Source organism: Schistocerca cancellata, chromosome 1 (genome assembly GCF_023864275.1).
Source record: "Schistocerca cancellata isolate TAMUIC-IGC-003103 chromosome 1, iqSchCanc2.1, whole genome shotgun sequence".
Lineage (NCBI taxonomy): Eukaryota > Metazoa > Arthropoda > Insecta > Orthoptera > Acrididae > Schistocerca > Schistocerca cancellata.
In genome coordinates, this window is record NC_064626.1 from 1,275,118,349 (window position 1) to 1,275,145,984 (window position 27,636).

Genomic DNA, 27,636 nt, shown 5'->3' on the forward strand with positions numbered 1-27,636 from the left:
CACTGTTCGCCACAGAGAAAAAACAGCCAACACACTACTGTGTGTCCATATTAAGGTACCAAAAATAAAAGTGTCTGCGCTTACACGCGTTGCACCCTGTATAATAATCTCTTTACATCAGTACTTAGTACATCACATAAACATAAATTCCAAGAAAAGACGGTGTAGAGATGTACAACGTTTAAAAAATTATTCATCCGCAAATATGAAAAGTACGTGTGTCAAAAAAAATGGCTCTGAGCACTATGGGACTTAACATCTATGGTCATCAGTCCCCTAGAACTTAGAACTACTTAAACCTAACTAACCTAAGGACAGCACACAACACCCAGTCATCACGAGGTAGAGAAAATCCCTGACCCCGCCGGGAATCGAACCCGGGAACCCGGGCGTGGGAAGCGAGAACGCTATCGCACGACCACGAGCTGCGGACTGTACGTGTGTCATTGCAATACATTTAAGAAGTACAACGGTTGGACAAAAATATCGAAACGCCGGGAGAAGTGCGTGTTTGAACATAAATGCAAATGCCAGCCATGTCTGCAGGTTCCGTTTTTATACTCGACCGCAGACGGCACCTATGCGATGTTTCAACACGTTGCGAGAGTCATTCGCATTCAGAACAGTGTGTGAATGCATTATGTCGGAGTTAACTGATTTCGAACTTGTGCAAATTGTTGGTGCTCGTACGGTCGATGCTTCCGAAACACAGGTAGCCAAATATTCGGTGTTTCAAGAGGCACTGTGCCAAAGATTTATTAGGGTGGTTCAATAAGTAATGCCCCAAATGTTTTTAAAAAGCTATTAATGTACATAGACAAACGTGCTTGTTGATACTTCACATTTGATGTTTGTTCTGTGCGCGGGTGAAGTTTCGAACCGTTCTGACAGATGGCACAGCCGTAGTACAGCGTCAAAATGGCGTCTACATACGATTCGCGCTTCAAGTAGCATTCTGTTATTAAATTCTTGTGTGAAGAAAAAGAAACCGGGCTGAACATCGATAAACGTTTGTGTGCAGTGTACGACGATGCTGCAGTTGATTGGAGTATAGTTGGGCGATGCGTAAAGACAGTTACAGCCTCAGGAAGAGCAGAAACAGAGCTCCGTGATCAGGCACGCTCGGGACGTCCTGTCACAGCCACTGCTCCAGACATGCTGAATCGTGTGGATGCCATTATTGCTGCCGGCCGGCGCATAACAACTCGACCATTGGCTCTACAGTTGTCGGTCAGCATTGGAAGTGCGTCTGCAATGATCGAGACTCTAGGGATTCAGAGAGGTGCTCACGGTGGGTTCCACGAAAACTCACAGCGGACCACAAGATTTAAAGAAAGGCCATTCCATCGGAATAGTTGGAGCGTTTTGAGACCGACGGAGAGGCCTTTCTGTCACGAATCGTTACGGCGGACGAAAGCTGGGTGCACCACTTTGCGCCGGAAACAAAAAGGCAGTCCGTGGAGTGGTATCATCCTCATTCACCACAAAAGAAGAAATTGAAGACAACCCCTCTGCCAGAACAGTCGTGGTGACAGTCTTCTGGGATTGTGATGACGTCATTCTGGTGGATGTTGTAGCGTTGCTCTTGGGGGACGAAAAGAAAAAAAAATTGTTATTTTATTTTATTTTTTGAAAAATGTCGAAAAATGTGAATATTTTGGTGGGCCTCTTGGCAACAGAATCAGGGATTGATTACACTATTATAATAGCATACGTTGACCATTAAATACCTGAATAAGAGCAGCATATTGATATATATATATATATATTTGAGATCGCTCGGAAGAAACATTATCATTTCTGTGCATTTTTATAGTCGCGATGTAGTCATACCCGGATCAACACTAAGGGACCAGAAGATTTATAGACTTTAAAAGAAATGCAACACTACACAATTAAAAAAAAAGTTGGTTCAGAAATAATAGGAAAACGATAATGTTCCTTCTGCCTCATGCTGCGTTCGGCCCATCAGCGTGATCGTAATTTCTGATGATGAAGTAACACAAAATAATTAACATTCAACTAAATAAGGAGATGGAATTATCAAGGTTAATTTACGAAAATAAGCACTCTTATCTTTAACACACGTTTTTTAATGCTACGTACCTTTTCATATTAAATTACAATAGATGACCATTGTGGTTAGATACTTTATACACAACAGTCAAAATGTCCTCTTGACGCTGTCTGTTCGATATCAGTTACAAGAAACTACATGTTTTCTGATTGGAAAAAAATAACAATTAGCATATTCACTCAATACTTTCACATAGAATATAAAATACAGTTGCGGAACGCAGCAAGTCCGCGTCCGCCTCTCATGAAATACAAACAGTAAAAGGTGAGGCGCCAAAAACCTCATTTGTCTTGAAACAACAGAATTCTTTTTACACCATTAATCGATACATGTATATAGAGATTTACTGGCACCGCGCAAGAACGGCAAAGATAAAGAATAATAGATTCTGTCGCTGCTATGCGATGGTTCATTTCTTTTACTTTACAATTCTTCGATAACTTTAGGCCATCAGGCGTTTACTATTGAGCGTATATTAATGTTTGTGAGGCGAAAATTACTTATATTACAATGTGACACCAAGAGGGTCAACCATCAATTGCAAAGCAGTGAGCTTTAGAAATTCTTCACTTACAACACTACTGTCAAAACGTATGCATAACGATAACTGTTCAGAGATTCTTAAAGCAGTTGTCTTATCTGCTATTATGGTGAAAAATTTGGATTTCTTTATGGAATCAACCATTTTTCCGGTAATAACATCAGCACAGCAATCTATTGTTGTTGTTTTTGGGGAAGGAGACCAGACAGCGAGGTCATCGGTCTCATCGGATTAGGGAAGGACGGGGAAGGAAGTCGGCCGTGCCCTTTGAAAGGAACCATCCCGGCATTTGCCTGGAGCGATTTAGGGAAATCACGGAAAACCTAAATCAGGATGGCCGGACGCGGGATTTAACCGTCGTCCTCCCGAATGCGAGTCCAGTGTCTACCCACTGCGCCACCTCGCTCGGTAGCAATCTATTAAATCACTTTGTGTTGTCTTACTGATATAACTGGTACTTTTTGTGCCAGACTGCATGTGTTGTATTAATATCTCATTGCCTGCGTCCATTCGAAATTTCAGTAAGCTGTCTATCTCCTGACTGCCTTCACCATGCAATAATCCCTCATCTCTATGCCCCAGCAAGGATATATTCTAGGCTCCACACAACGTTATTGTCTTCAAATTGGGATTAGTTTGTTCTGCTTTCTTCCACCCTTCTCTTTCTAGCCTCATCCATTCTTGTTAAAACATCCGTTGACTTCCCTTCAGTCACATGCAGAAAGTTCCGCCAGGGGACCATATTTCTCTTGTGATACTCTTTCTATCGGTGACTGCGTATAATTTCAGTTGCGTTCTTATAAATTTTCAATGGTTTTTCACTAGTCTTCCTAATTTTACATCATTGTTGCCTCCTTACGTCCTCCTGAAGAGAACGCAAGCTTTACAAAATCTGCCATTTAATTTGTTGCTGTGGGGCTGCCAAAGACTTCCTTCTCGCTATTTTCTCTGGAACAATTACATGTTATTACCTTCGGCAACTTGCAGAAAGCAAAACTGGGTAGGAGGTACCCAAATGCAATTTAACCATTGAAATATTTCCTCGTCCGTCAGATGTCGACCTCTGTTCACCAAATGACCGGTACCAAGTTCATCCACAATAGTCTCACCATCACCTAAACCACTCACATTACTTACATAGAAATTAGTAGTAGAAACTGAATCCACAATCGCTGGAAGCTGTGCCCTTTTCCAACAGTAATTTCACTTTAATCTTTTAAGTATTTACAAAAAAAAAAAAAAAAAAAAACAAAAAAAAAACAGTGAAGTGTCTTTTTCGTTTAGACCCACTCATATCGTCTCATATTTAACGCACAGCGGGAAGAAAACACAACGTATGCTTACACACACTCGCTGAAGTGATCACATTCATTCCAACCTTGCTTGTTGAAATTATACCGAATAAGAATAGCAGTGGCTCTAATACAGCCATCTACCGGCCATAGTTGCAAGTACATACTTGCAAAATGCGTGTATCACGAATACAATGTTCTAAGAAGTGATATTTTATGTTTCATACTAACCCCGTCTGGGGCAGGGGCAAGTAACAGATACGGTTAGAATAAAACGTGAAACTTCACCTGTTATAACACTATTGGAGGCACGTGCCCATGTACCCCTCCCCCCCCTCTCCCTCTTATCCTTTAAATCCAAATCCGCCATTACCGTGGGTTGATCCTAAATAAAATCTAAGAATTGTACCGAATCGTGACAAAGTGTATTTAGCAAAAAGTGATTACAAATACGGACTGCCTGTATTACGTGTCCGTGTTTATTGCTCCTACCAATGGAGTGCAGTGCGGATAGTGTTCGCAGATTATTGTAACACTGAGTGACGATGTTTCTGTATTTTGGATATGTGTTGGGATTAGAGGTGAATGTGGTGTCACAGCCAGACACCACACTTGCTAGGTGGTAGCCTTTAAATCGGCCGCGGTCCGTTAGTATACGTCGGACCCGCGTGTCGCCACTATCAGTGATTGCAGACAGAGCGCCGCCACACGGCAGGTCTAGAGAGACTTCCTAGCACTCGCCCCAGTTGTACAGCCGACTTTGCTAGCGATGGTTCACTGACAAAATACGCTCTCATTTGCCGAGACGATAGTTAGCATAGCCTTCAGCTACGTCATTTGCTACGACCTAGCAAGGCGCCATTACCAGTTACTATTGATGCTGTAAAACATGTACCGTCAAGAGCGATGTTCACCATTTATGGATTAAAGTTAAGTATTCCAGCAGCTACGTATTTTGCTAAAGTCTAATTTCCTTGTCCTGTTCCAGATCTCACGCCAGCCTGCATGAGCTGAAACGCGTGCCTTTCGGCTTCCTCTCATACCGGTGTTGGCTCTCCTGCCAACCCACAACAGTGAATACACCTGGTGTAAAAGTATGAAACCGGAATTTGGTTACAATAATTACATGTCTGTTGTTTGAAATTGATAAAGAATGTTTTATTGAAAATATGAAAATAATTTCCATTGCTATTTATACATTTCTCCCAAATCTCCGGCAAACTATGAATGCCTCGCAAAAAAAGTTCTTCTTTTGAAGCGAACCAGTCAGCGAGCCATTGTCGTACATTTTCAAACGAATTGAAGCGTTGTTCAGCGAGATCGTGTCCCAGTGACGCAAACAGATGATAATCGGACGGGGCCAAGCCTGGAGAATAAGCCGCATGTCTTGGTATCTCCCAACTGAACGACTCGATCGTTTCCCTGACCCGTTTTGCTGTGTGTGACGTGGCGTTATTATAGAGAAATATGACTTTCTGTTGCCCTTTTCCATATTCCCGTCGTTTTTCACGGAACGCTCGATTTAAATCGATCAATTGCTGTTAGTAGCGATTAGTGTTGACGCTTTCACCAGCTTTTGGCAGCTCATAGACACGCTTCTGATCCCACCAAACACAGAGCATTGTCTTCTTTCCAAAGCGATTTGGTCTTGCAGTGGATGCTGATAGTTTGCCTTGATTTACCCATGATTTACGTTGCTTAGAATTCTCAAAACATATCCACTTTTCATCACCTGTCACTATTCGATGGAGAAACGACTTCCTTTCGTATCTGTCGAGCAGCGTTTTACAAGTGGTCTTTCGAATTGCTTGCTGGCTTTCATTCCGTTCGTGCGGAACCGATTTTCACACTTTCTGCGCCTTTACCATACTTTTCAACCGAAGAGAAACGCCTTTCAGCGTCACAGTCAATTGTCCCGCCAAGTTCCTGTTGCGTTTGAGTGTCATCTTCATCCAGTAAGGTCTGCAATTCGTTGTCTTCGAATTTTTTCGGTGGTTTCTTGCGCTCGACGTTTCTCATGTCAAAATTGCCACTTTAGATTTTTTTGAACCACTCGAAACACAGTGTTTTCCCAAGCGTATGTTCGCCGAAAGCTTCGATAAGCATTCGATGCGATTCTGCAGCAATTTTCTACAAATGATAACAGAAAATCAATGCTGTCAGCAAGTCATAGTGCGTAGGTACAAAACCCGACATTTTACGGGTTTGAAACATACCGATGTATGCAAGTTGTGTTAGTGTATGTTGCCATTTGTCGTCAGCCATTACAGGAAGCAGACAGCGCTGTAGACGCGGTCTCACTGGCCCTACGCTGACGGCAGCACCATCTATGGGGAAACTTCGGTTTCATACTTCTACAACTGGTGCATGGTCCAGTAACATCAATGTGACCACCGCCTATGTTCGACGTCAATGTGCAATAACCACTCACAGACACAGGTGACAGCACTAGCAGTGGAGGGTATGTAAAGCGGGACGGGGGAGGCGGGGGGGGGTTGGACACAGATAACAGTGCATTTATTGATTGGCGACTCCATGGAGTGCTGTGTGCACATCCGCCATATAAGTTAAATTAAAAAGAAGGTCAGCTCGTAGGTCGTACCACTCGCTCCTTCCGGCTCCTGGATTTCTCCCTTACTGTCTGCGCACGTCCTGTCCGTCTCACCCCCACCCTCACCTACCTTGGCCTCACCATTGACCGTCACCTCACCTGGATACCTCATCTCCGCTCCATCCAATCCAAAGCCCACAACTGCCTCCGACTCCTCAAACTCCTCTCTGGCCGGACATGGGGGTTGCACCCCTCTACCATCCTCCACACCTACAAATCCTTAATCCGTCCCATCCTCTGTTATGCCAGTCCTGCCTGGATATCTGCCCCCCCCCCCCCCCCAAATTCTATCAGTCCCTCCAGATCCTTGAGCGTCATGCACTCCGCCTCGCCTTCCGTATCCGCCTCCCGTCCCCCAAGCGGATCCTCTATGATCTCATTCCTTTCCCCCATCTGCTCCTGTTCCTCGAACATATCCGCATCGTCTACACCTCCCGCCGTCTTGAACCCCCTCACCCCCTGGTTGCTCCTCTCCTCTCCCATCCCCGCCCCCTTCCACGTCTTCACCATTGTGTCCCCCCTACCCTCCATCTCTACACCCTCCATCTCCTTTCCCAAGGTGGCTTCCGTCAACTCCCCCTCCCGGATGATGCCCTCTCTCCCTTCATTTATCCTTCCTATCAACTCTGATCCTCCCTCCCCCTCCTTTCCTCTGTCCTTTCCCTGGGCTCCCTCTTCCCCCCCCCCTTCCGTCCTGTTTCCTCCCCACTAAACCTCTCCCTACCTCCCTTCTCCCCCCCAGTCCTTTTGTATTCCCCTCCTCTGCCTACCCCCCTCCCTGCCGCGTCTGCCCCCAACCCCTCTTGTGGGTCCTCATCCCCCTGCACTTTTACTCTCCTTTCCCCCCTTTTTTGTTTTCCCCTCTTCTGTCCAGTTTCCCCCCACCTGCTCTCGACTGTGGTGTCACATTTGCCAACTTTTTCGTGCAGTGTTCCAGTGACTAGTCAGTGTTGTTTGTCTTTCTCGTGTTGCGAACAGAAACCATGCTGTCGCTGGGTGTGAATTTTATGTCTTTTGCGAACAGAATACAGACTGTCGCCGTGTTTTTTTTTAATTGTCTATTGTTTTCCCTGTCTGCTCCGTATGTATTTTCATTAGCATCATCATCCCTCTGTTGTTTGTTTTAAGTTCCACGATTTCTTTTCGTCTTGTTACTCTCTAAGTCCCCGATTTTATCGCCTGTTTTTTATTATTATTTGTTCTCCTGATCTTTGTCATACAATCTGTAGGCTGAAGAGCAGCGTACTAAGCTGCTGCCAGCCCGCCCCCTTCAGGGGGAATTGAAATTCAGTAAAGGAAAAAAAAAGAAGGTCAGTGTCCTATTCCTCGAACATATCCGCATCCTCTCTACACCTCCCGCTGTCTTGAAACCCCTCACCACCTGGTTGCTCCTCTCCTCTCCCATCCCCGCCCCCTCCCGCGTCTTCACCGTTGTGTCCCCCCTACCCTCCATCTCTACACCCTACATCTCCTTTCCCAAGGTGGCTTCCATCAACTCCCCCTCCCGGATGATGCCCTCTCTCCCTCCATTTATCCCTCCTATCAACTCTGATCCTCACTCCCCCTCCTTTCCTCTGTCCTTTTCCCGGGCTCCCTCCCCCCTTCCATTCTCTTTCTTCCCCACCTCCCCTCTCTTTGCCCCCTTCTCTCCCCCGCGTCCTTTTACATTTCCCTCCTCTGCCTCCTCTCATTCCCTCTCGCGTCTGCCCTTCTCCCCCTTTCTTCGTCCTCTCCCTCCTTGGTTTTCCCCCCCTTTTCGTTTTTTCCTCTCCTCCCTCCTTGTTTTTCCCCCTACTCCAGGTCCCCCCCCCCCCCATCTGCCTTGGGTCGGGAGTGCCATCTTTGTGCCGCCTTTTTCGTGCAGTGTTTTCCAGTGTGTTTTTCCAGTGCGTGCTCCGTGTTGTGTCTTTTGGGAAGTGTAGCGAACAGCCATCATACTGTCGCTGGGTGTGCTTTTTATTACTTGCGAACAGAAACCAGACTGTCGCCTTGTTTTTTAATTGTGTGTCTACTGTGTTACTTGTCTGATTCCTGTGTCTTTTATCTACATTGCCAACCCCCTTTGCTTTCTGTTTTAACTTTCCGCAATTTTACGCCATTTTTCACTTTAAATCGCCATTTTATCGCCTGTTTTTCCTTGTTTCTTTCTTCTTCCTTTCTTTAACAAAAGTCTGTAGGCTGTAGAGCAGCGTAGTAAGCTGCTGCCGGCCCGGCCCCTTCGGGGGGGATTGAAAATCAATAAAGGAAAAAAAGAAAAAAACAGAAGGTCAGCGTTGGCCGTAATATTGATGGTTTATTGATACCAAAATCGATTTTCGGTCACATAGTGACCATCTTCAGCGCTGGAAGTTAAAAATTTCACATAGCGATCAGTGGAGAAAAACAAAAAACCACAAATACACCTGAGTATAAACCAACTGTTGGAAAGAACATACCTGTGGTGTACAAATTAAACTCATAGACAATGGTATCGAGTTATCACTAACCAAAACTGAGAAGCAATCACAATAACTGAAGCCGCTGTTTACATTCACCTATACAGCAGACCTCGGTGTGACAGGCCTCTATGTGGCGTGTGTCACGTGAAGACGTAGCAGTTCTTTATTTTCCAAGAGATTACCACAAAATACCAAAGTGCACTTGCAAATCATTAATTGAACATTTCAGTTTTAAAACTGTACATTAAAAAACACATAGCAAAAAAGACAGGGGGGAAACGGACGTCTTGCCAACATACACTGGCGTGTTATTTTCAAACAACTTAAAAAACATGTCAGAATAAAAATCAGCAGGTGAAGTTATATGCTGTCAGATTACAGGACTAGAAAAGAAGAAAAATATACAAATAACATGACCTCGGGGCGGTTAGTAGACCCGCAACCGAGCGCCTCCCCAGGTGGCGGATAGGGGAATGCCTCCTAGATAGAGGTGGTACCGAGGAAATGTAATACTCGGGGCGGACCAAAACTACTAGTAGCGTCTGTTCCCACAGTGGGCGGCTACAAAAGGCGTCTGCTCCACATGTCAGTGGCGGCCTCAACCAACCTCCTGATCTGGAAAGTCAGGTTGTACTCGGCAGCATGCCATACATCCAACTACTAAACATCATGATGGTACAACGAGAAAAATCTCATTACCCCGGGCCCCAGTCAATAGACTGGGATCCTCGTGAGCATCGGATTCCGGGGGCTCACGGACATCGTGAGAAGAATCGGAGCTTCTCAAACTCCCTCAAGACCAAACGCAAACACTACATCGGCACACTCAACGTGAACACACTGATGAAGACAGGAAAGATGAAACAACTGACAGACACTCTCGAAAACTTTCAAATCAAAATGTGTGCACTGCAAGAAACACGATTCACAGACGAAGACCATTTCAACACGGAGAATTTCAGAATATACAAAGGAAAACCATCGAGACAACTGAAAAACCTAAGGCTTTTTGGCACAGGATTTGCAGTACACAGGTCCATCACGGACAGCATAATCGACTTTTCGTCACCAAACGAAAGAATCAGCAGCATCACAGTGAAATCAGCCAATAAATCCTACACAATAATCAACGCACATGCACCGACTAATGACTACAACAGGAAAATCCCGGACGAAATTGATGACTTCTGGACGACAATGGAAGAAACTATCAAAAAAATTCCTGCACATAGAGTCAAAATAATACTGGGAGACTTCAACGCTAAACTCGGAAATGAAAAGATATACAGGTATATCACAGGAAAACATACTCCACACAAGGACACCAACAAAAACGGAAAACATCTGATAGACTTTTGCAAAAGCCACAACCTCGCCATTATGTCAACAAAATTCAAGAAACCAACACGAAAACTTACCACATGGAAATTCCCCAGCGGAAAGCAAGAACTACAAATCGACCACGTAATAGTCCAGAAAGACTCACAAAAAGAAATTTTGAACATAGACACCCGTAAAGGCTACTTCGACTCAGACCACCACCTACTGCAGATCAGGATTCGTCTTTTGCCCAGGAAAAAGCTCCAGACGAACAAAATTGTTAGACCAGATCCAGAATACGTTACTTTAAACCAGACACAAATATTACACAAAATTAAAATGGAGAGAACAACAGACTGGACACAACTTTCACGAAGAATCCGAGAGGCCATGAAACTAGCACAAGCACCACGCACACGGAAACACCGTTGGTGGAACCACACATGTGACCAAGCTATTGACCAACGAATCAGTGCATGGAAAAAATTTAGTAGCCATAAATCCCAAGAGAATTGGATGAACTTCTTGAAAACACAGAAGCAATCAAGCAAAATCATTCGCAGTGAAAAACGACAGTATGACAAACGGCGACTGACAGAGATCGAATCGGACTTCATGAAGAACAATACAAGAAACTTCTACAGAACGTTCAGAGAAAATATGACTGGATATCAACCACCCAACTTGTGCTTCAGAAGACCGGATGGAACCCTAGAAACCAATACCAAAAACAATTGTGACATTCTGGCAAAGTACTTTGAAAAACTGCTCAACACGGACCCCCCTATGGAAGAAATGATGACAGAAACGAGCACATACAATCCAGATAGTGAACCTCCAACTCTAGAAGAAGTTAAAGAAATAATCAAGTCACTCAAGAATCGTAGAGCACCAGGAGAAGATGGCATCATCGCGGAAACCTGGAAGTTACAGGACCCAGAACTCACCAAAGACATCCACAGGATCTTGGAAGACATCTGGAAGACCATGAAAATTCCTGACGACTGGAAAACTGCCCTGATACACCCACTACACAAAAAAGGTGACAAGACTGACCCGAACAACTACAGAGGAATATCCCTACTACCGGTCACATACAATATCCTCTCTAAAGCTTTACTGAACAGACTAGAATGCCAGACCGACCACTTGATTGGGGAATACCAAGCAGGCTTCCGTAAAGGGCGGTCTTGTGCGGAACAAATTTGGAACCTGAAAATGATTTTACAACACAAACAGAACCTGATCATTACCTTTGTTGACTTCAAAAAGGCGTACGACTCTATCGACCGGAAAACTCTCTTCAGAATTCTAGCAGAATACAAAGTAGACAACAAAAAACGGGCTATCACAGAGCAAACTTTAACCAACACGACCTCCAAAGTAAAGTTCTGTGGAGAACTATCAGAGCGCTTTGAAATTCGCACAGGTGTCCGACAAGGCGATGGCCTCTCACCTCTCCTTTTCAATCTGGTGTTAGATAAGGTCATAAAAGAATGGGGGACGCTGATGACCTCGATGTTGAGCGCCCATAAACCCCAACACACACATAAAAAAATGGGAAACATCACAACAGGGGATAACCTTAGGAAACCTACAGATTAAATGCCTGGCTTATGCAGACGATTTGGCGATTGTCACGAAAGGTATAAAGGAAACAAAAGACGCTATTGAAAAACTGCACGAAATCGCTTCCAAAACTGGACTACAGATCTCTTACGAAAAGACACAGTTTATGAGCACAAAGAAACTCTCATCTCTGAACACAAAGTATGGCTCGATTTACAAAACGGCAAACTTCAAATACCTCGGTGAAGCACTACAAATGAGTGGACATAACAGAGACTCAAACGAAGAAAGAAAGACTAAACTGGACAAGGCATACAAAGTAGTGTGGAATCATTACAACAAGAAGTCTATCTCACAAAACGCCAAATTACGCCATTACGACACGGTGGTGCTCCCCGAGGCACTATATGCAGCAGAGACCACACTAATCCTAGGGCATACACGTATCAGACAATTAGAAAAAGTAGAACGGAAAATACTTAGGAAAATATTTGGCGCAACTAACAACAATGGAATATGGATCAAGAAACCTACAGAGGAACTGTACAAACATACGGAGACAATCACAGAAAAGATTAGAAAACGCAGACTGCAATTCTATGGACACCTATACAGAATGCCATCACACAGGCTGACCAAGCAGATCTTTGACTGGGTAACCACTAGAAACAACAAATGGGTGGCAGAGGTAGAAAACGACCTGAACCAACTCAACATAACAGCAGACACAATAAACGACAGAATAAAATTCAGAAACATCATTAAGAAAAGTAAACTACATGAGATACAATGTGACAAACGAACAGGCATAAAATGGACCGAAGAACGCAAGCAAGATCACAGCCAGAAGATGAAAGAAATATGGGCAACCAAAAAGGCAATAAAGATGAAGCCGAAGACACAAAGCCGACAGGAAGCATGGACACAGGACCGGAAACAGAGACACAGCGAGCGAATGAGGGAAGTTTGGGCAGCAAGGAAGGCAGCAAAAGGAACTGGCCATGTCGTTTAGTCCAAATGCGCTCTTTAAGGGCAAATCACCAATAATAATAATAAATAACATGACATCAAATATAACAGAATTTGTCATGACACAGTAACCGCCAACTGGCGTAGGGATCAAAGATATAAAGTTCTTAATTTACGTAAAATATTACATTGAAACCAAGAAGTCAAATACATAAATAGTGGTAATTATACAATGTATGTCACATTATAGCAGGTCAAAATGCCATGACACTCATTACGTGTTACAAAAAAAAAAAAAAAAAAAAAAAAAATTGAAGGGTGCTGACTAACAATTTTTTTATCGTATTTAACGACGTGATGAAACACACATCTCATTCATCCTATTGGGACATGTGACCACTTTATATAAATTAAAAAATCATCGTAATTATGAAAGCAGGATGTTTTAAAATCATGTGAATGTAAACAGTGGCTTCAGTTATTGTGACCGCTTCTCAGTTTTGGTTACTGATAACTTGATACCAGTGTCTATGAGTTTAATTTGTACACCACAGGTATGTTCTTTCCAACAGTTGGTTTATACTCAGGTGCATTTGTGGTTTTTTGTTTTTATTCACTGATCGCTAAGTGAAATTTTTAACTTCCAGCACTGAAGATTGTAAGTAGGCTGTTTAGGTTTTTATGTTGGTAACGCCATGTAGCGATCTATATGAATATCACTGGCTGTGCTGTGTGCAGTCTGTGGCTAGTTTGCATTGTTGGAATCTGCTATTGTAGTGGGCTGTTGGCTGTTAACAGCGCGTAGTTTTGCGCAGTTGGAGGTGAGCTGCCAGCAGTGGTGGATGTGGGGAGAGATGGCGGAGTTTTGAGAACAGATGATCTGGACGTATGTCCATCAGAGACAGTAAATTTGTAAGACTGGATGCCATTAACTTATATATATATATATTCTGACTTTTGAACACTATTAAGATAAATACATTGTTTGTTCTCTATCAAAATCTTTCATTTGCTAAGTATGCCTATCAGTAGTTAGTGCCTTCAGTAGTTTGAATCTTTTATTTAGCTGGCAGTATTGGCGCTCGCTGTATTGCAGTAGTTTGAGTAACGAAGATTTTTGTGAGGTAAGTGATTCATGAAAGGTATAGGTTATTGTTAGTCAGGGCCAGCCTTCTGTAGGGATTATTAAAAGTCAGATTGCGTTGCGCTCAAAATATTATGTGTCAGTTTAGTGTTGATCAGAATAACTGAAGAGAGTAATGTCTGAGTACGTTCAGTTTTGCTCAGCTGTTTGAAAAGCAAATAACGTAAGGGGTTTACCAGCAAAGTCATTCATTAATTTTTCTAAGGGGACGTTTCAAGATGATCACTATGTGATTGAAAATCGATTTTGCTATCAATAAACCATCAATATTACGGCCAACGCTGACCTTCCTCTTAATTTAACAGTGCATTTGTTGTAATACAGAAACAGAGCAATTTATCTGGCGTTCAGAAGGGAATGATCGTTGCCTCTCGGGCCAATGGTGGACGCATTTCCGAAATGGCTAAGTTTGTAAACTTTTCGCGTGCCGCTGTGGATAAGGTACATCGTGCGTGGCAAAATGCCGCTGTCCAGAATCGGCACAGATTCGTTTGCGGTGCGCCACGGGCCATAGATCACAGGGGTGAGCGATGACTGCGGATATGTGCACGGGTTAATAGGCACGCATCTGTTGAGCAGCTGACCGCCCACATGAACCAAGGGGTTACCAACAGGGTCTCCTCAATGACCCTACAGCGAACGTTGCTGTGTACGGGGCGCTTGATTCGTGTACCCTTGCTGACTACTGTTCACCGACGATGAATGCTGGAATTTGCACACCAGTACACCAACTCGACGTCCACCGAGTGGCGACAGTTGGCATTTTTCAGATGCATCTCGTTTTATGCCCCATTCACCAGATGGCCGTTGACATGTACGGCGTGCAACGTGTGAAACAAACACCCTGCAACCAGGAGGGAGCGTTATGGTCTGCGGAATGTTTTCGTGGCATTCTCGGGGTGATCTCGTCATTCTGGAAGGCACAAGGGATGGACACAAGCACGTATCTACCAGACGCGACAGTAAAGTAATGAGACTGATGTGAAAAAATACAGGGTGGCGCACGAAATGTGTTACCATTTTGTTTTTGAATATAAACTTTATTGTCAATACAATCTGAAAGGAACGTATACTACAATGAAGAGCCGTCCATGGAGATTTGTTCTAACTCAGCACATGCTCAATATGTCCACCATTTCGTTTCCTAACTTCCTTCAAACGAACACTGAAGTTAGTGATTACCCTACGGCACATGTCTTCCGGAATTTCACTGCAAGCTTGAAGAATAAGTCTTCTGAGCTCCATTAAATCACGTGGACGTTTCGGGAAAATTTTTTCCTTTAGGTACCCCAAAAGAAAAAAATCACATGGATTGAGGTCTGGACTATTGGGGGGCCAATTTTGTCCGTCATTGAAGCGACCTGGAAACCTGAGTGAAATGATCCTCATGTTGAAATGCTCGTGTAAAAAATCCGACACAGTGTTTGCAGTATGTGGCATTGCTCCATCTTGCATGGACCACTGCGTGTTGAAGGGCAAGGCAGTAGCAAGAAGCTGTGGAATGAAGCTATTGCGAAGCATGCTCAAATAACGCTCGCTGTTCACAGTTTCTTCAAAGAAAAAGGGTCCAATAAGTCCGTGACTGGAAATTGCTGCCCACGCCGTAATCCTCGGAGCATAATGTTGTCGTTCATGAAGCACTTGTGGGTTTTCAGTGGCCCAAAAGCGTACATTTTGTTTGTTAACCACACTGTCTAAATGAAAATGCGCCTCGTCTGAAAACCAAACGTTGCTGAGAGTTTCTTCCCTATCCTCCGCCCACTGAGCAAACAGTAGTCTCGGCTGTTTGTGTTCTTCAGTGAGCTTCTGTGCACAGGTCATCTTGTATGAGTACATATGGAGGTCACTTTTAAGACTGCGTTGAACGGAGCGTCTGGATATTCCCAGTTGCACTGCTGCCTTTCTACACGATTTCCCGGGACTTCTCTGTACAGCAACTCGTACCGCTTCAATATTCTCTGCCGAACTAACGGGCCTAGGCCGAGGTCTCTTCGCTTCCAATACTGTTCCTTCCTGTACAAATTTATCGTACAACCTCTGGGTGGTGTTCTTGCAAGGGACCCATCGTGTGTTAAACTGTTGTCGGAAACGCCTCTGAGTCACAACAAGGATTTTCGTTTCTTAGAAAAGTAACACAATTGCTGATCGTTGCTGTGTCGTCAGTCTTCCATTGTCAGCCATTGCTGCTCAATAGTGTCCTAGCGGCATTATCGTGAATTACACGTCATTTCGTAACTCATTTGTTTTTCCAAGCTCTGCTGGTACTGCTGTAGAGATCCCAGCGGGATATCTAATGTGCCTCGTAAGTTGTGAAAGAAACAATTGGTAACACATTTTGTGTGCCATCCTGTATGTTGCTTATCCTTTTAGTCAAGGTCAGTATTGTCTCCTTCAAAGTAGTTCCCTTCTGATTGCACACACTTTTTCCAGCGTTTCTGCCATTGATGGTAACATTTCTGGAACTCATCTTCTGTAATATCCTCCAAGATCCTCGTTACAGCTTTTTGGACATCTTGTGTTGTTTGAAAATGGCGTCCCTTGACCGCCGTTTTGACTCTTGGAAATAGAAAAAAAGTCGCACGGAGTGTTATCTGGTGAATAAGGTGACTGGGGTAGTACTGAAATTTGTTTTGAGGTTAAAAATTGCTGTCCTGACAGAGCAGTATGGGATGGCGCATTATCGTGCTGCAGAATCCAATTATCAGCAATGTTGGCACAGACACGAAGAACTCTTTTACGAAGTCTTTCTAAAATTTCTTTGTAGTAATATTGGTTAACTGTTTGTCCAGGAGACACCCACTCTTTATGAACAATTCCCTTGGAATCAAAGAAGGTTGATGGTCGTCCACTGCGGTCCTCATCTTCAACATTCTGCATTCACTAAACATTTTATGCCAGCAGAAAACTTGAGCTCTTGACGTAATCTCCTCTCCAAAAGCCTTCTGAAGCTTATCGCAAGTTGTCGTCGCGTTTTCACCCAATTTAATGCAGAAAGAAATGTGTAACCCCGGAAATGCATATCCTCCTATTTCCATCTATTGTACCATAATTTTTTTCCTTGTTTTGTTACCTCAAGAATGACATTTCTGTCTCTTTATATATTGTAATTGTTTTACTGTTTGTATATATATATTTATGCATTTATGTCGATGTATAATTGGTTGTTTTGTAAATATTATTTGTATTTTTACGCTGGGTCTTGCCTAGGGAAAACTATGCTATCGAACGAATACGTCGATAGGTCGTGTGTTTAGGATCTTTGGTAGTGTTAACTCTGTCGCGTGGAGCGCGGGCAGAGAGGGAGTCTGCCTGGAGTAGCGAGTGGAGCAGGTGTGTTGTGTGAAGCTCCCGCGAGTTGCCGCGCTTTCGGGGTTGGGCAGCATGTAATTGCGCTCGACTTGCGATGATAGTTTCTGACATGGTGTCGCGGACGGGATGCATTAGCTGGCGCACATCAAGAGCCCGTTTCATCTGGTGACCGTGTCGAGAAGAAGGCGCGCCAACATCCAGCTTCTGCAACAGCGACGGCCGACAATGAGTGACTGTCGCCACCTCCTCGATCGACGGTTTCAAACCTTCAATCAACCAACAAGGAAGACTGGAAGCACGTAAAGTTTTAGAACTGTATGGCAGACCTCAGCTTTTCAAACTTTTAAAATTGTTGCATCAGAAAATTACAGCAACTTAGCATGAACCTTTGTTGCTCAATGTCCCAATTGCATTACGAAGCAGGGTCCCTTCCTTTTCCGGAATGAACCTGAGTGTCGTTGAAATTCGATTTCACTGCTTTAATTTCAAAGTTCAGTTAAGGTATTCGTAGCTGGCTACAATATTTAGATTACACAAGCACAAATTAAGAGTGCGAGTTTTGTTACCGTATTTTAGCTTACCTGTGACTGCAGCTCAGCTTGGTATGTACTAAATCTTACTATTGTTAATTGTTCAGAATCATTTAATTCAAGTTGAAAGTTAAATCTCTTATTTCTAAATTGCGTAGATTCACGTAGCTTTTGAAATGATTGTTGAGGTAGTCCAAGACTAACCGTATTTTACTGAATTTCGATGTGCTTCAGAAAGAAAGCTCACTATTAACTTCAGTCACTAAATTGACTTTCGATTTTCCGGTTTTATTAATTCTATTACTAAATTAAGTCAGAGTGTAGCGAAATTTATTACTTCTGACTAACTTTCAGTTTTCACACTACATGTGTCAACCTTCAGTTGCCACGCTTCTAGTGCTAATTATATGTGTAATAACCTTTCTTTTTCAGTTACTATAGTAATTGCCGTTAGGACTGGCGACCGTAATTTCCCCCAAATTTCAAATACCTAATTACCGCTAGTTAATTGTTAACGTAAGGGCCGCACATTTACTTTCTTTATTAACTTTACCCCTTTTCAAAATTAATTTCCACCAGTTTCATTTGCATTTTTCCTTTCATTTAGATGTAACCCTTTCCTCCCTCTTACCGACAAATTGACTTCGGTGACGATTGCTTTTGCCAAATTTCCATTAGGTACACGCGGTTTAATTTTTCACTGTCATTAAGGTCGATAAGTGAGGGGGAGGTTACTAATGGCATACCGTTGCGCAATATTATGCGGTTCCATTTCCGTGACGAGAGACACAAACAGGTGTTAACTTATTACAGCACAACTCACGACTGAGCAGTTGCATCGGTGTGCCACTTGGACTAGAAGCAGCTTATAGACCAAGCTCAAAGATATTCTGCCTATGCAAGCCTGCATGGTTGCCACATCTTGAAAGAAAATGTCTCATTACTTTATTGTCGCACCTCACATCCTTGGGGACCATGTCCACCTATAAATGCAGTTAGTTTTTCTCCGGCACGATAGCATCTAACTGCAGGACTATTCAGATTGTCACAGAGCTCGCAGTGGCACCGGGAGGAGTTTACCGTACTCCCCCCGCCTACCAAACTTCCCGGATTTGACTCCAATCGGGAATCTGTAGGACCAACTTTATCGGGCTGTGCTCGCCATGGATCCTCAGCCGAGGAACCTAGAGCAACTGGACACGGCACAGGAGTCGGCACGACTCCACGTCCCTTTCGGTACCTTCCAGAAACTTCGCTGACTCTCTCCCTCCAAAAGGTGTTTACAGTGCGCTGACAAAACTCATGGGATAGCGACGTGCACATATACAGATGGCGGTTATGTCGCCTACGCAAGGTATAAAAGGGCTGTGCACTGACAAACCTGTCATTTGTTCTCAGGTGATTCGTGAAAAGCTTTCTAATGTGATTATAGCCACACGACGGAAAGTAGCAGACTTTCAACGTGGAATGGCAGTTGGAGCTAGATGCCTGGGACATCGTTATGAAATTCATCATAACATGTAAGCTTTCACGGCCAGCCTCTTCATTAATTAAAACTCCCGGGCTGAATTGCCGTGGTCAATACATAAAACTTTTTCTCCTTCCTGACGTTTCGTTGCCTACTGCGGGCAACATCTTCTGAGGTGAGTCGGCGACTGGCTGGTAGGCGCTGGAGGTCCCGCTTACATAGAGCGCTTAGATGGCGCCACCACTCTTCACGTGCTTTCGACTTTAAAACTATCTCTGGCTAGTGCCATCTCTCTCGATTACAGGTAATCGATAGTCACTTCGTTGGTACAAACTCGACCGCCATATCTTGTCTAGTTTTAGATTAGATTAGATTAGATTTACTTTCATTCCAATTGATCCGTAGTGAGGAGGTCCTCCAGGATGTGGAACATGTCAGAAAAACAACAATACATGACAAATATTTACAACTAAAACAAATAAGCTAATCTACCATTCCACAGGTCCCAAGTGGAATGATCGTCATTTTTTAATGAACACTAAGAGGCATTTTACAAATACTAATGCACTGAATTTAAAATAAAAAAGTTTTTTATTTATTTATAAGGTAATAAACATGTAATACAACTACTGTAATACTTATTTACAATGAACACATTACTGCACTGAAATGGTGCAGAAGTTAGATTATACACACACACACACACACACACACACACACACACACAGACAGACAGACACACAAATTTTCAATGAACACATTACTGCACTGAAATTGCGCAGAAGTTATGTTGTACTTATATACAAATCAGTTGGTTTTACTAAGAAATTCATCAATGGAGTAGAAGGAGTTGGCCACCAATAAATCCTTTAGGCTTCTCTTAAACTGAATTTCATTGGTTGTTAAGCTTTTTATGGCCGCTGAAGTTATTGAAAATGTGTGTTCCTGAATAATGCACACCTTTTTGTACAAGACTAAGTGACTTTAAATCCTTGTGAAGATTATTCTTATTTCTAGTATTGATTCCATGAACTGAGCTGTTGGTTTGAAAAAGTGATATTTTTTAATGACAAATTTCATTAAGGAATAAATATATTGAGAAGCAGTAGTTAGTTTAATCCTTCTTCTTTTCTATTAAAATTATTTCCGTGCTTGTAGATCTCTATAGCTTCTCTATACATGCGAGTATAATAATGTGAGGTCCTAGCTATCACGTTTGTCTCACTAAACTTTATTTCGTGATCACCGTCTTTGAAAACGTGTTCCGCTACAGCTGATTTGTCAATCTGTCCCAATCTACAGTTCCTTTTGTGTTCCGTTAGGCGGGTATTAACACTCCTTTTAGTTGTTCCAATATAAACCATGCCACAGCTACAGTTTCAATCCTAAGATACAATTCACCATGGAGAAAGAGAATAATGGACAACTAAATTCTTTGGATGTATTGGTTATTAAACGGGCAAATGGGACTTTAGGGCACAAGGTATGTAGGAAAGACACACACACCGATCGTTACCTACATAAGAATTCGAATCATCATCCTAGGCAGAAGAGAGGAGTCATAAAAACTTTAGTGGACAGAGCTAATAACATCTCTGAGCCAATTTACTTGCAAGATGAATTACGCTGTTTGAGAACAATTTTCAAGAGAAATGGGTATACTAACAAAGAACGAACACTCCACCCTAGAAGAAAAGTGTCCGAAAATACACGACAACAACAACCGTCGGTTGGAAAAGTTTTTCTTCCATTAATTCACAACATCACGGACCGTATTGGTAAAGTTTACGCCAAGTTTCAAGTGGAGACAATCTTTCGACCTACGAAGAAAATTAGTGAAAGTTTAAGATCGGTGAAAGACGCACGTCACCCTTAGCTACCTCAGGTGTGTATAAAATTCCTTGTAGCTGTGGCATGGTTTATATTGGAACAACTAAAAGGAGTGTTAATAACCGCCTAATGGAAGACAAAAGGAACTGTAGATTGGAACAAATTGACAAATCAGCTGTAGCGGAACACGTTTTCAAAGACGGTGATCGCGAAATAAAATTTAGTGAGACAAACGTGATAGCTAGGACCTCACATTATTATACTCGCATGTATAGAGAAGCTATAGAGATCTACAAGCACGGAAATAATTTTAATAGAAAAGAAGAAGGATTAAAACTAGACAAGATATGGCGGTCGAGTTTGTACCAACGAAGTGACTATCGATTACCTGTAATCGAGGGAGATGGCACTAGCCAGAGATAGTTTTGAAGTCGAAAGCACGTGAAGAGTGGTGGCGCCATCTAAGCGCTCTATATAAGCGGGACCTCCAGCGCCTAGCAGCCAGTCGCCGACTCACCTCAGAAGATGTTGCCCGCAGTAGGCAACGAAACGTCAGGAAGGAGAAGAAGTTTTATATATGGACCACGGCAATTCAGCCCGGAAGTTTTAATTAATGATTATGAAATTCAATTTACCGAGATCCACAGTGTCAAGAGTGAGTCGAGAATATCAGATTTCAGGCATTCCCTCTCACTACGAACATCGCAGTGGCCGACGGCCTTCACTTAACGACCAAGAGCAGCGGCGTTTGCGTAGAGTTGTCAGTGCTAACAGACAAGCAACATTGCGTGAAATAACAGCAGAAATCAATGTGGGGCGTGTGATAAACGTATCCGTTAGGAAAGTGCGGCGAAATTTGGCGTTAGTGGGCGATGACAGCAGACGTCCGACGCGAGTGCCTCTGCCAACAGGCTCGTGACCGTATCGCTCGGACCCAAGACGACTGGAAAACCTTGAGCTGTCACGTGAGTCGCGATTTCAGTCGGTAAGAGCTGATGGTTGGGTTTGACTCTGATGCAGACCCCATGAAGCCATGGATTCAAGTTGTCAACAATGCACTGAGCAAGCTGGTGGAGGCTCCATAATGGTGTGGGCTGAGTTTACATAGGATGGACTGGGTCTTCTGGTTCAACTTAAGGGGCTCCGGAAAGGCTCAAAATCATGAAAAGTTCAATTTTTACTTTTTTGCGTTTTCTGAATCTGCAGACTATTACCTTTTAATAGATATATATAATTTATTCAATTCCGAAGACTACAACTATTTTTAATTTTTTTTTGAAATGTGTTCTACATGGGCGTGACCCACTGTGGCGCTGTTAAACTGCTGTCAAATGGTGTTATTATTAACGTCCGTGTTCATCAGGTACATTTTAGTGATGTGAGATAAAGTATGTGTTGTGGCTAACCTGTGATGGTTCAATATATATCGCTGGTGTGATTGTCGATTGTTTCATGTTTATTTGCTCTGTCGTTATCTCGAAAATATTCGTAATTAATTCTGTTTCTTGAGTCTCTGTTTTGTTGAAGTATAATAATGAGTAAAAGTAAAGTTATTAGAAATCCTCTGAAGGCTTTTAAGATAAGGAGAAATGTTGGAAAGCCAAAGGTATGTGTTATTACTGTAAATAATAACATTCTAACATGGTACGAGCGATGCTTGCTTTAGACAAGGAACGCCTTCGGGCTGCAGACAGGGCTGTAAAGAGTCTAGAAATACAAGCAAGAGTAAACAGGAGGAGGAACAAGAGGAAGCTGGAGGAGGAGTTTGCAGAGGATGAAGATAATCCATCCTATGGACCTGGAATGCACTAAAAAGTTAATCCAATCTTTGTCGCTCGATTCCCAAAACTTTTATTTTCTCATACTAATTACATGTTTTCTAAGGGTCTTCCAAACATATTTGTTTCAAACTTTCAGTAAATGTTACACAGTACCTTCTGCATAATTTAACACAGCCTTTTTCCAAAAAACTGTATATTTTTGAATATATAAATAAAAAATTGCAAAAAATGTTGTGAATTTTCATTACAATTGAAAAAAATCATCTTTAATAACTGAACTAAAATTTTGTAAAATCCCTGTGTTGGGTTGTAGCCCATATTGCAATAAATAATCTGTAAAAAGTTCAACTTCCTACCTCAAATACTTTGTGAGGAAAGATGTAATTTATAAGCGTTCTATTAACATTGCAAGTATAGGGCGTTCCGGAGCCCCTTAACCGATCATTGACTGGAAATGGTTATGTTCGGCCACATGGAGTCCACTTGAAGCCATTCGTGGAGTTCACGTTCTTAAATAATGACAGAATTTTTATGGATGACGACCGTTCTTCACGATTGATTTGAAAAGAAACATTTTGGACAGTTCGAGCTTATGATTTGGCCCCCCACCGAACATTTATGGAACATAACTGAGAGGTCAGCTCGCGCACAAAATCCTGAACCGGCAGCATTTTCGCAATAATGGACGACTATAGAGGCAGCGTGGCCAACCAGGGGACTTCCAGTGACTCGTTGAGTACATGGCACGACGAACTGCTGCACTTCGTCGGTTTAAGGAGGTCCGACACGATTTTGGGAGGTATTCCATGACTTTTGTCATCCCAGTGTATTCAGGCTTTTGAGAGATAGTCACATTAATCTCACTGGACAGTGTACGTGTGCTGTGACAAACGTAGTGCTTGTCTGCTATTGTGTTTAGTGATAATACATTACTTTGTGCAAACTTAACGTAACTTTTATTACCGCAAAACCTCTGACCTTGAATACAGTATTATTGACAAGGGAAAGTCCTCATCGCACCCCCCTTCAGATTTAGTGGTAAGATGGCCCAGTGGATACCCCGTTAAAAACTGAACACTGGTCATGCATGAAAGCAGGAAGGTAGTGTATTGAACTGGGAAAAAGAAAGAAAAAATAGAAACGATGCACGGTTCAAGAACAATAAGTACAATAAAGAGCAGCGTGATACAGCAACGCTGTCGTGAAGAAGTGGTCGTGGTGTTGGACAGCCAAGCGGGTCAGTCGTGTTCAAAACTCGCTGGAGTCACTTTTCTTTTTTCCTACGAGATTATGAGCTGTCCGTCCGGTCATTGAAATGTTTGTTCTCTTTCCGTAGTCTTGGCTTTATGAGTCACGTGGTAAGAATACGTTCCCGTCGCAAGTACAGGGCTATTACAAATGATTGAAGCGATTTCATACATTCACTGTAGCTCCATTCATTGACATATGGTCACGACACACTACACATACGTAGAAAAACTCATAAAGTTTTGTTCGGCTGAAGCCGCACTTCAGGTTTCTGCCGTCAGAGCGCTCGAGAGCGCAGTGAGACAAAATGGTGACAGGAGCCGAGAAAGCGTATGTCGTGCTTAAAATGCACTCACATCAGTCAGTCATAACAGTACAACGACACTTCAGGACGAAGTTCAACAAAGATCCACCAACTGCTAACTCCATTCGGCGATGGTATGCGCAGTTTAAAGCTTCTGGATGCCTCTGTAAGGGGAAATCAACGGGTCGGCCTGCAGTGAGCGAAGAAACGGTTGAACGCGTGCGGGCAAGTTTCACGCGTACCCCGCGGAAAATTGGCTCATGCCACAACTGGAGACCGACAGCGACGACTTCATCTTTCAACAGGATGGTGCTCCACCGCACTTCCATCATGATGTTCGGCATTTCTTAAACAGGAGATTGGAAAACCGATGGATCGGTCGTGGTGGAGATCATGATCAGCAATTCCTGTCATGGCCTCCACGCTCTCCCGACCTAACCCCATGCGATTTCTTTCTGTGGGGTTATGTGAAAGATTCAGTGTTTAAACCTCCTCTACCAAGAAACGTGCCAGAACTGCGGGCTCGCATCAACGATGCTTTCGAACTCATTGATGGGGACATGCTGCACCGAGTGTGGGAGGAACTTGATTATCGGCTTGATGTCTGCCGAATCACTAAAGGGGCACATATCGAACATTTGTCAATGCCTAAAAAAGCTTTTTGAGTTTTTGTATGTGTGTGCAAAGCATTTTGAAAATATCTCAAATAATAAAGCTATTGTAGAGGTGTGAAATCGCTTCAATCATTTCTAAATGATGTGATGAATGTAATGTGATGAATGGTGAGAGCAGGCGAGATACCACATAGGCGTCCCGTAGAAATGAAAGCAACAAATAATCGCGTGTGAGCTATGTTACAACAAACGAATAGAGGAGTCAAAACTTCCAAAACGAAACGCAACTTCAAAAACGTTAAAAACGTATGTTTTGATAGAGCACAGAGAAACTTTGTGATTGAGAAACGGTTGCAGCTTATGTGACAAGCTATTATGCTTACATCATTTCCTCGGGAGTGATCACATTCACATTCATACGAACACCTATATCGGGAAAGGAGGCATAACTCACTTACTTACCAGTTGTACAAATGAGGTGCGTCATAGGAGATTCCTATCATTAGACACACGTACTGTCACTAAAGCCGTTTATGACACACCAGACGTGTTTTCTTCTCGAGGACTCGATTGACTTATTATCAAACGTTTGCGGTTCCCATTCGAAAGCCACTTGCTTCCGGCTGCTAATAGAATAATCGTGCAGAATCAGCTGTCACTATAAGTCCCTACAATACACCTCGCTGTTGCATAAGGTCGTCACACTACCGCACACACACAAATTTGAATATAGTGAACAGTGAAAAAGAAAAATTGGTACATGAGAGGTATGAACAGGGCAGTTCAACACTGTAACCACTTACCCACGACGTCATGTCTCATCCAGCTGCTTGTCCTTGAACCGTTCACTGTTTCTGTTTTGCTTTTTTTCATAGTTCAGTATACCTTCTTCCTGTTTTAATGCTTGATCTGTATTTAGTTTTCCATGGGCTGTCCACTGAGCCATCTTACCGCTAAACCTGAGAGAGAGGGGCGGGGATGCGATGGGGAGTTACCCCTGTGAGCCGCCAAAATCCGACTGAAACAGCTCCTGTAGCAGTTAAACCCCATCATCTCTTATTCATTAGATAATCATCATTAAGATGAAAGGTAGGGCTGCTAGATCATTGGATCCCTAACAACAGAAAATTTTAATGGGGGTGTGTTTCACTTCTCCGTCCTACCTCACTCAGCTCCCTGTGGTTTGCCGGTCCTACCTGCAGACTCTGGAATTGTGTCAGTTATGTTGCGGGAAGCACGTACTGTTCAGCCTGTGGATAAAATGGACGTCTCTGTATCTCTGGATTAATTTTCTAGAATTTCTTGCCTTTTTCGAAACCCTTAGTTTTCATGCTACACTTCTGGCCATTAAAGTTGCTACAACAAGAAGAAATGCAGTTGATAAACGGGTACTCATTGGACAAATATATTATACTAGAACTGACATGTGATTACATTTTCACGCAATTTGGGTGCATAGATCCTGAGAAATCAGTACCCAGAACAACCACCCCTGGCCGTAATAACGGCCTTGATACGCCTGGGCATTGAGTCAAACGGAGCATGGATGGCGTGTACAGGTACAGCTGCCCATGCAGCTTCAACAAGATACCACAGTTCATCAACAGTAGTGACTGGCGTATTGTGACGAACCAGTTACTCGGCCGCCAATGACCAGACGTTTTCAATTGGTGAGAGATCTGTAGATTGTGCTGGCCAGGGCAGCAATCGAACATTTTCTGTATGCAGAAAGGCCCGTACGGGACCTGCAACATGCGGTCGTGCATTATCCTGCTGAAATGTAGGGTTTCGCAGGGATCGAATGAAGGGTAGAGCCACGGGTCGTAACACATCTGAAATGTAACGTCCACTGTTCAAAGTGCCGTCTCGGTCGAGACGTGTAACCAATGGCACCCCATACCGTCACGCCTGGTGATACGCCAGTATGGCGATGTCGAATAAACCCTTCCAATGTGCGCTCACCGCGATGTCGCCAAACACGGATGCGACATCATGATGCTGTAAACAGAACCTGGATTCATCCGAAGAAATGACGTTTTGCCATTCGTGCACCCAGGTTCGTCGTTGAGTACATCATCGCAGGCGCTCGTGTCTGTGATGCAGCGTCAAGGGTAACCGCAGCCACGGTCTCCGAGCTGATAGTCCATGCTGCTGCAAACGTCGTCGAACTGTTCGTGCAGATGGTTATCGTCTTGCAAACGTCCCTATCTGTTGACTCAGGGATCGAGACGTGGCTGCACGATCCGTTACAGCCATGCGGATAAGATGCCTGTCATCTCGACTGCTAGTCATACGAGACCGTTGGGATCCAGCACGGCGTTCCGTATTACCCTCCTGAGCCCACCGATTCCATATTCTGCTAACAGTCATTGGATCTCGACCAACGCGAGCAGCAATGTCGCGATACGATAAACCGAAATCGCGATAGGCTACAATCCGATCTTTATCAAAGTCGGAAACGTGATGGTAGGCATTTCTCCTGCTTACACGAGGCATCACAACAACGTTTCACCAGGCAACGCCTGTCAACTGCTGTTTGTGTATGAGAAATTGGTTGGAAACGTTCCTCATGTCAGCACTTTGAAGGTGTC